Consider the following 8762-nt stretch of genomic DNA (forward strand, 5'->3'; position numbering starts at 1 on the left):
TGTAGGAAAGTTCAACAGTAATGTAGAAGAAAAAAATCTTTAAAAATGTTATGGATTGTCTCAAAAATACTGTTAACCCAACATAGCTGATGATTATTTTATCTGGTCTCAAGGGTCAAAATAAGCTACAGTCATTTGCCTTGTTTAGCTGTTTGTATGTCACCTGTTTCTTAACTTATGGAATTATATCCTATGGTGTTGATTCAATAAATAGAAACACTTCATAAGAACATACATTAAGGGATATATCGTTTGCTCACTAAGAAGTTTTCAAGTGGTTGTTAAAAGGTTGCTTAACTTTAAAGCTGGTTTTGCCTTGAATGGGGATTTGGAACAGAGATGCCACTTCCAAGATAAATTGTTTTGTGAGAAGATAACTGGTCTGCCAAGGCTGCATCTGCAAGAATATTTTGCCATCATTTCCCAAATAAGTCAAGAAGTTTTTAGTTTAGTTAAATGTTTCCCAGAACTCTGCTCTCAATGAGTAGGACTGCATACATTTGGGAGACTACGTCTGCATAGCTGTACATGAGAATAGAAGATAAGTATCATATGTTCTGTCTCCACCAAAATAGTTTTCTCTTAAAATGAGGTTGCTTTCACAGAGAAATAACTCAGCAGATATAGGGTACAGAATCCCTGCACATGTGGATTTGGAACGTATCTACAAAAAATCAAATAAATATGGGAAAGAAGATCTTTCAGATCTGATCTTGGTATAAAAAGACTAAAGCATGGTTTTCTTTCATTTCAGCTTACAAGTGTGCTTTTTTGATTATAATTTTTATACTCAGGTGTCCAAGAAAGGCTCAAATGCCAGACACCCTTGAAGTCATTCGGCACATTCTAGCTGCTGCTTCAACCTGTGAAAAAATCAACCTTTAAGGGACATACAGGATATCAGTAGATCATCATTAAGTGTAAAACCACAGAAAACTAAGACTGTAAAATACTGTATGCAGAGAGATAGTAAGGCATGGTGAGAATAACAACTGTCTCAAAGGACAGAAGTTGCTGGAGGCTTCTGATTAGACAAAACAATGATAAAAAAAAAAATCAAGAGAAACTGCCAATGTGGATTGGGAATGGAAGTGTTGATAAATATAATGTTATCAACAATGGCTACATCTTTCAGGGTGCTACAGTGAAAATGTATCAATGCAATATACCGCAGGCAACTTGAACTCTTTCTTCTCACATTCAAAATGATGGGACACAAATCCATTCAGATTCTGAATATGATAAGGCACTCATGCTAACATACCTTGCCTCTTAGCAAGATTGCCTTAAATTCAATGCCACTCTATATGGCTTTTGAAATTCACACAGAGTTTTTTCAGACATTTTTGTAATATAGCATTGAAACAAAGAAATTGACTCAACAGTAAAGGTTTTTTACTGTTAATCAGGTATTCTTTATTAGCAGCGCTGGGGTCACCCTGGGGATTCTCCACCATAAGGGCACCCAAGAATTAGCAAGGGACATCAGTTTACATACACACAAATCATACATATTCATTAGACTTCCTGGAGAGGGGTGTCTTATGATAATGAGTTCCCGGAATTCACTTACATAGTCTGAGCATTCTTAGTAAAAATAGAGTGAGGGTCTTCGGTGGTCAAAGGGAGAAGTAAGTAGTCTTCTTCACGGTGTTCACTAGTTGACCTTCTTTCCAGAGAATGTGCTGTGAAGTAAAGTCCAGGTGTCTTCTTCCTAAATCAGCAAGATCATCCTCCCTATAATAGGACCTGTGTCCCTTTGTTCGAGTTCCCCTTATCTTAGTTTGCCCATTCTAGGAGCTGCCCAAGTGTCCATTGAAAGCTTTGAGTCTGCTATCAGTAATTTACATAGGGAGATCCAAACAGACAAAGGCCTAGGGAAACAGTTAAGGAGTCCTTGGGAAGCAAACGAAGCGAAACACAAGCAAAGCTTTGAAACAAACGAAGTAAAACACAAGCAAAGCTTAATCAATGATTGTCAGAAATTAATTTGTTTGAGCCCTTTCAGCATTTAGACCTATCCTTCTCCAAAGCAAGCTGCAAAGCAAAAAGAAGAGCAGTGTTAGCAAGGAGAGGGCTATGGTAAAACAATCAAAAGGGAAGAAAAAGCTAAGGAATATAACATTCTTGATAAGTGATGACAAAGTATCAGACATAACACAGAAAAGTCTCTAATGGGATTACACTGGGATTCCATTTCCAGTAGGGGACAGCAGCAGATGGCACAGAGAAAAGTGGACAGATAGACACTGTAGGTAGTGTGAGAGACCAAAATGTCAAATGACAGTCTCAAAGCTTGCTTTGGGTCACAGGGAGGTGTCTGTAACGCCTCAACCATTCATCAAGGACCAGCTGTGGCCTTTGTAATTAATCTAAGAATGTCACCCAAGGAAGCAGGAGTGTATCAAAGGATGCACCCTCCCACTCCCTTGCAGTTGTATTGACAAACTCCTTAGATAAGCCTCAAAGAGGTGGACTGAGTGAAACCAGCTGTTTCTCATCAAGCACAAGGACCGCTGATCACTGGCCATTGTACTTTGTGACTCTATTGTGTATGCCAGACACCATGCATTGCTAATGACTTCACGCCTTTGCCACTGAACTGAGAAGAGGTGCCACTGAACTGATAAGAGGTGCCACTGAACTGATATCTGCCCCAGAAGCTGGATGATTGCTCAAGAAGCATGAAGTCAGCAAAAACCTGTGGGAACAGAAGAAAAAATAAGGTGGGCAGATATGCTAATCAGTCAATAAAATGAACTTAAAAGGCAACAGAGAACTTTGCTGTGTGTGCACCCACCACCGAAGCTGGATCCGTGTGTACCCGCCACCAAAACTAGATCTGTGTGCACCCACCATCGAATCACTGAAGACTGAGGACCAACGGGACACCACTGGACCATGGTGATGACTATTCTTGCAACTCCATTCCAGATGCTTGCTTGATTTCTGTCTTTCCTTCCATTCTGTCCTATCACTGCCCCTCTTCACTTTTAATAATAAAACCTGTTTTGGGTGTACGGCATTTGACCTCGTTTGTGTCTTAATGTCACTCTTGGGATCCTATCGAAACTCCCCCAACATTGGATTGGGAAAGGTAGGCAGCTAGAGGACAACTTGCCCACAAAGAGGGATTTCTTCAATTGCTAATGGTAAAGTCTCAGCTTGAAAGGCCTGTGTGGTTCTTTTTGTTAGCATTTGGAAACTTGTTAAAAAATTTATTATATCTGGTGAAGGTGTACAACCTTGGAAGCAATTCTGGTCACAGTCAGACAGGGAGAAACAGAGAGGATCTTCCCCTGGGATGTAAAACCTTGCTCCCATCCCTGGATCCTGGTACAGTCCTGTGTCAAGAGATGCGCAGTGCATACCTCTTCCATGTACTTGCTCCTGCATAAGCCTTTTATCTTTTCCCTCAATGTGTCATTTGTACAGTGTTTCTGTTGTACACAGAGTAGGCCAACCATTGTAGGGAGTGGCGTTCGGAAGATGTCGCGATGTACGGAAGGAATAGCTGTAGCCCTCCCTTGTTACGAGGTAAGGTGATGGATAGGCTTGTAACACTAAGGGCACACCCACGAAGGAGGTGCTTGGCGAATGTATATAGGTAAGATACACAGTTTAATAAACGGATATTTTGTAGCCATCATATTGGTCTTTGTACTGATGTCCCTGAGAAGGTCTTAACCTCCTGCAGCATTAGTCTTTGCGATCTGCGCACCACTGATATGTGGGAGGCAGGTTTAAAGAGGCAGGCTAATTGCGGCAAACCATGGTCTGGGAAGGGAGCTAGTAGTGGTACTTTGAGAGAGTAGAGATTTTTTTGCTTGAGGTGAAGGAGTGAGTGCTGCGGTCAGGTGGAAGAATTAAACAAAAATGATGGCAAAATATTAGAGAATATGGTGTTATTGAAATGACGATTATTGCTAGTAATAGTATGAAAGGTCATTAAATTCCACTTGTCCTGGTTGCAGTTTCTCTGCTTGTAGAATGTGTGGAAGGTGCCTAGGAGGAGAAATGGCATTCCTGTTGCAATGGATATTGAGTATCTTGTAGAGGGATCTAGTCTTATACAGCTCCTTCCTTTTCAGTATGATCCCATACCCCTCTTTCCTGTCTTGAACTAAGGCCCCCTTGACACGTATTTTGCCAAAGCAGAGGCCTGTTGCACCCAAAGCAAGTGGTAATCAAAATTTTCTTACCTCAAACCCAGACAAGCACACTAAAATAGTGTAAGTGGTAATAGTATATTAGCTTTTAGTAACACTGTAGAACCACTAATAGCATTGTGTTATGTTTTCTTATATGTCTTATGTTATGCTATATGAAGTCTTGATGAACTTAAATCAGTAAATGCTACCTAATAATTATCTTATTCTGATCCCAACACAAATTTCATAAATTGGAGTTATTAGTCAAACTGTTGCAGTTAGCTCTGCCTCTTTGAACCTGCCTCTCCACGTGTCAGTGGCGCTCAGGTCGCAGAGACTAATACTGCAACACCGCAATTAGCCTGCCTCATTAAACCTGCCAATCCACATGTCAGTGGCGCTCAGATCGCAGACTAATGCTGCAGGAGGTTAAGACCTTCACGGGGACATCAGTACAAACACCAATATGATGGATACAAAACGTCTATTTATTAAACTGTGTATCTTACCTATATACGTTCACCAAGTACCTCCTTCGTGGGTGTGCCCTTAACATTACAAGCCTATCCATCACCTTACCTCATAACAAGGGAGGGCTACAGCTATTCCTTCTGTACATCGCGAGATCTTCCGAACGCCACTCCCTACAGTCAAACTAAAATATTTTTATCTCTAGTAAGGTCTTTTCTTGTTTCATTGTAAAAAAGAATCACCATGTTTCTATCAAAAACATGACAATAATCTATTTTGAATGGTGTAGATACTTCTGTGGGTTTGCAAGAGGTGATCATGACTTACATAAGTAGGGAAGAGAAGATATTCCTCCAGCACCTGTTAACGGTCATAACCATATCACTTTAACATCTCTGGAAAAGTGTTTCAATTCTATTTTATTTTTCAATTTTGCTTTTGGAAATCTGACAGAGATTTGTCTTCATCCCACCTGCCAGAGCAGACAAAACCAGAGACTTTTAAGGAGTTTCCAGTGAAAGAGATCAACTAGCCCTTCAGGATGTAATGTGATGGGAAAAAATTAACCTGAAATTGGTGCTTTGCTATATGTTGCAGTAGAAGGACCTATGTGCTGCTTTCTATACACTGCAATAGAAAGAATTGAGAAGGCATTCCGTGCCTATGGTTTTTAGGTTATTCTTTCAAAACAAATATAATATAGCATAGTAAATGTGAAATTTTTGAATCTTCCCTGCCTCTCTCAGTTTAAAAAGTTTGAGAGCATTTTCTCACTCTTGCCTTCTTAGCTATTCTATGCTATACACTATGTACCACGAGGGCATTCTCCTATTCCATCTTATTATTTTTATTACATCATTGCATCCAAATCCCTCCTTAAAATTCAAATTATAAGAAAATTTAAAGATTTATACATGAAAACAGCACAGAGGGAGCCTAATTGTATCTTACCTCTTCCTGCAGAGTTAGAAATAGCTGCACTACTCTAGTCAAAATATAATATCATGCAGTTGGAAGTTGCCCTATGAGGAGTTTTAGCAAGATTATGAGGAACCATATTGATAAAACAGGAAAGACAGAGAGCAACAGGATCACTCAGAACATCTCTGACCTCTTGGTTCCTCATCTGGAGTGAAGAAAATTATTTTAGCCTAAGTTTCCAGCTTATGAGGGAACATAGAGGTATTCAGAAGACATTACTTTCAGACAAATGAAGCAAGAGCTACTGACAAAAGAATAGGCAAGTTTACATTTGTGGTGTCAGTACTGGTGCCTTATTTACTGTGTTGGCTGCCCATGTGTTAAATTAAGAATAGCTAATCCATGCTCTAGAAGTTTTGTTCTCTGCCACAAAAATACAGAGGATCAGTAAAGCCATATTTATTCTGTTGTTGATGAAACTTTTGAGCAGAACCAGGGGTTTAGATGAGACTTTGTTTTGTTCAAATTACATCATAAGAACGAGCCTTCATCTACTGTTTCATGTTTTGCATAGCCTTGAGAGTACCATCAATATTTAGCCTTCCAAAAAGAGAGTTTCAACAGCACATTGCAGTTTTGCCACTTAGCTTGAAATTTTTGGTGTAAAATTTTTCATTCCTTAATGCATCTATCTGTTCTGCTCCTACCAGTGTTATTTATCCCTGGGCCTCTAAGCACTGCAGGACAGGGAAATTAAGCAATTATTGATAGTAATGATAATGGACTTTTTTCTTTTTTTTTTTCCCTTGATCTTAATACTATGACCAAACAGATCAAATTTGCTTATTTCCAGCTGATGACATCATCTTTGTGAACTTTTTTCACAGATATTCATCCTTATAAAGCAGAATCATCACAGGAGAGAAGCACTCTTTCTGCTTTCATTAATTACAGCTGAGCATCCCTCTTTGAAATCCCAGGAGGAACAACATCAGTTATATGGCATAAAAGCAACATATTAGTCAGAGAAGGCTTTCTTTCAGTTGCTGACTGTGTTTGTTCCAGATTATCATGTAGAATAAATGAATGAGTACAAAGTTTCTGAAGTCTGGAAAAAATTTTAGATTTGTATATATTTTTATACATAGTGGAGCACAGCAAAGTTCTTTGCATTAATATATTTCATATGCTGCTTAATATTTTACCAATAAAAAATTACCAAAAAGAATATTATTCCTATGCACCAAGATAGTCTCCATTAATAAGACACAAGATTAAGATTTTCTGCAATTATTTAGGATTTCACTGCGTGATGCATGACAGTATTTCAGTATTCTGTGTTAACCTCATTGTGTACAAAAATGACTGATTTGCCTTCCTAGCAAATTAATAGAGAAAATATAATTATATACATCTATAGTCTCTCCTGTAAAAATTCCCCATTCTTCCTACTTTCCTCTGCAACTTTCTCTCACAATAGCCTCAGACTTCTGGCCTTAGCAGTAGCAGGATACAGATTTAACTTTTTTGACAAAGCTGCATCGTCTTTCTATCTTGCAATGGTGATATGAGTTACAAGAGTAAAAACCAAGAGAGTACCACCTTTTTTATGTTAACATGTATTGTACTAGCAGTATAAGCACATCCATTAATAACAATTGCTTTTGTAAGTGATTTCACAGTTCAGATATATTTACTAGCAGTACAAAGACATAGGACTCTTGGTTTCAACAACTGTGCAGAATTTGTAGTTGTTCTTTTAGGTTAGTAAAACCTATTAAAAATTTAAATAAACCTGTTTAAAACAGCAACAGGTTTGATAAACATATATTGTTTCCTTCAGCTCCAGATGTGCAATCCTACCCTGAGTTCAGGTTTGAAAGCATTAAATGGAAGAGGGAAATTATGATTTTCAATTATTGTTATGTCACTGATTTCAGGTTTCAACAATCATCCCTTAACCAATGGCTAGTTGAGACACAAGGCAGCTTTAATGTGTTTCCACTAGAGCACCGACTGCTGACTACTCTGTGATCCATCTACAGTTAAAGCATATATCCTTACTCTTTTTCTTCTCACTCCACAAATCAGCTACCAAAACTGTGGGGTTTTTTTTCATGATGCATGAATTTAGTGAAGACATCTCTTTTAAGAACTTACTTACAAAAAGTATTACAATTGGATTCTTTGTCTTCTTGCACCATATTGAAGAATTTTACCATTAGTCTATTTATATCTTGAATTCAGTAGGATAATGCTGACATAAAACAGACACAAAATTGAGAATCCAGACCGCTGCTTGTCAGAATTACTTGTAGCAGAAGGACAGTTCTTGATTGCACATTTTCATTTTAAAAGATTAATTATTTGACGTTTCCCCTAGTGGCTTTTTTGAGGAAATGTTTTACAAGCAAGATCATGTAGCAAAACAAAGCTAAAACAGGAATTGCAGATGAAGAACTGATTTGTCAGATAAAGTCATGGTCCCAGGAGGTTAATTTAGATCTGCATAAGTAACAAGAATCTAGCATGAGAAAATACTTTGTAATCAAGAAGCTTTTTTTTTTTTTTTTTTAAATAGTTCCCTGAACTATGCACATATTTATCTAATGAAAGATGACAGAAAATGCATCACCTCCTCATAGTTTTTTTTTACAGCAGAGTCACTGGAGAGAGTCTACCTGGGGCTTCCAACTTCCAGTGGGAAGTGTAAAATAGTAAGCTGTCTGTACTAGACAAGTTGGGAAATTAAGATTTAGACCCAACACAGAAATCTGAGTAAGTGGGTAGTCTATATCATTGACTGCAGAAAGTATTCTAGTTTTCCCCTCTGTAAGACTGTATTGGCTGCAACTGACAAGAATAAGTTGCAGCCACTCAAGAAAACACTGCTGCATATTTTAGCGTCAGCTGCAAAAATAATATGAAAAAAATCATACCCTCTTAATAGTTTTACTTTCCATGAATTGAACTCATGCCTTATCACTGCTTCCTGTTTCACCCTCCCAAGTAGTAGACCCCTAATCACGCAAGAGACTTCAACCTGGAGACTGTCAGCTGCAGAGTGTAACCAAGTGGCATCCTCTGTGAGCCACACAGCAAAGATCTGCAACACATCTGCTGATGGGCTACCTCTACTCCTTGCAGACTGTTCAAAATAGCATTTGACATGAACATTCTGAAAGATTAATGAAGTGAAATCCCAGCAGAGCAAAGAGC

The sequence above is a fragment of the Strix aluco genome, chromosome 1, assembly GCF_031877795.1.
Source record: "Strix aluco isolate bStrAlu1 chromosome 1, bStrAlu1.hap1, whole genome shotgun sequence".
In the NCBI taxonomy this organism is placed as follows: domain Eukaryota; kingdom Metazoa; phylum Chordata; class Aves; order Strigiformes; family Strigidae; genus Strix; species Strix aluco.